Below are 2,131 nucleotides of genomic sequence, written 5' to 3'. Positions count from 1 at the left end.
CGGAAGTTAATGGTTGGAATCTGAAAATAATCTTTTGAAACCGAGGATTGAGTTGTGAACAAACGAACCAAAGGGATTTAGCCGTTTTATTACATTGTTTAACTACTGTTTCTGAATTTGATTTATGTTCATACTATCCAACAACAAAACCCCCCTTGTGTGTGTGTGAGTATAAGGTGTTTGAAGCTTTGCCTGAAAGATAATCCTTGGGAAACGACCTAGGAGTCACTTCCTAGTACTGCAATTTTAATTGTTATATTATTTGTATCGGGTACGGCCTCGATCATCACTATAGGAGGAAAGTCCCACTGCCATGGAGTAAATATCATATAAAGGAATCTGTAGGAGTTACCAATGTTCATACGCGATGGGAACCTTACATTCGACATATGGAACCAGTAATAATAGGAGGAGTGGGTTTGTTCCCTTATAAATCGGACAAAGCAGTAACTTGGAGGTATGAAAAAGATAGCCTAAAACAAGATCTTGTGGTAGTCACCAATATTGTTCGAAACAATAGAGTCATAAGGAGTGGGCATATATATGTTCCTCCAGAGGTGGAGAGTGGTCCACCCGGGGCTTCTAAAAGCAAAGAAAAGACATTTGACTATGTAGAAGAGGAAGTTGATGTGGGGCTACCTGAGGGAGTATCCAATGAGGAGGCTTGTGAGTTTCTCAAGTTCATAAAACAAAGCGAGTACAAGCTAGTGGATCAATTGAACAAAACCTAACAAGGGTATCCTTGTTGTCATTATTGATGAGCTCTGAAGCTCACAGAAATGTGATGTTGAAGGTGTTGACTCAAGCTCATGTCAACCACGACATATCTACTGACAAGGTAGGAGGAATAGTCAATAACATTGTGGCCGATAACTATATCTCCTTTTGTGACTAAGAGATGCCTTCTGAAGGCACTGGACATGTTCATCCATTAGACATCTCAGTGATGTGTAATGGGTGCATTATCGGAAAAGTACTCTTAGACAATGGTTCATTTCTGAATGTTATGACTAAGAAGACCCTCTCTAGATTTCTGGTGGATGCATCCCACTTGAGGGCTAACTCAATGATCGTCAAAGGTTTTGATGGCTCTCACAGAGACGTGATGGGAGATTTAGAGTTACTCATCAAGATTGGACCATGCATATTCAACATATTATTCCATGTGATGAACATCACTTCAACATATAGATGCTTGTTAGGACGCCTATGGATTCACTCGTCAGAAGCGATACCGTCCACCCTGCACCAAAAGGTGAAGTTCATTGTGAACGGAAGGCTGATAACAGTTTCGGAGGAAAAAGATGTAGTGGTGTTTCTACCTTTTGACGCACCCTACATAAATGTAGTTGAAGAGGCTTTGGAAACATCATTCCAAGGCCTTGAGATTTGTAACACCATGTTTGTGCTGGAAGGAGCACCATTGCTGAAAATCTATCCATTTGATGCTTCTCTCATGATGGCAAAAGTGATGATCCGAGAGGGATATCAGCTGGGGAGAGGGTTAGGAAGATACGGACAAGGTCGTGAAGAGATCGTAACAAACAAGGGTAATAAAGATCGATATGACTTGGGATATCAACCTACTCATGAAGATAGAATCTGAACCATTAAAGAAAAGAAGAGTAGGTGATTGGCTCGGATGGGGCAACTTAGATGGGAGAGCATGACAAAACCTTCAATACCCCATATCAGCCAAAGCTTTGTTAGTTGTGGTGTAAAGTTCTCAGAGAAAGTGGCCATGGTGGAAGATGAAGAAACGAAGAAAGAGTCTGGGTTTGTATACATGTGTCCTCTAAGCACCTGCTTGAATAACTCGATTGAAAAACTGCATGATTCAGTTACTTTAGGATCAACATAATGACTATGTGAAATCTTTTAGCCTGGTCAAGGCTATTAGATGTTTTTTTATGCTTTCAACATTAAGGGCCCAGTTGTTTCAGTTATTTTCATTCAATAAATAAAGATCAATCTTTTTCAATCATCTCCATTTATTTCTTTTGCATTCTCACTTTTTATTTTTTTGCGTGCCAAAAATAAAATAAAATCAATAAAGGAAGATAAAAGCCAAATAAAAGGGGATCTGACTCAGTCATCCCTTTGTGCAAATCTGATAGCAATTCTGAAAATG

Source organism: Lupinus angustifolius, chromosome LG08, assembly GCF_001865875.1.
Source record: "Lupinus angustifolius cultivar Tanjil chromosome LG08, LupAngTanjil_v1.0, whole genome shotgun sequence".
In the NCBI taxonomy this organism is placed as follows: Eukaryota; Viridiplantae; Streptophyta; class Magnoliopsida; order Fabales; family Fabaceae; genus Lupinus; species Lupinus angustifolius.
This window is presented reverse-complemented; position numbering follows the sequence as displayed.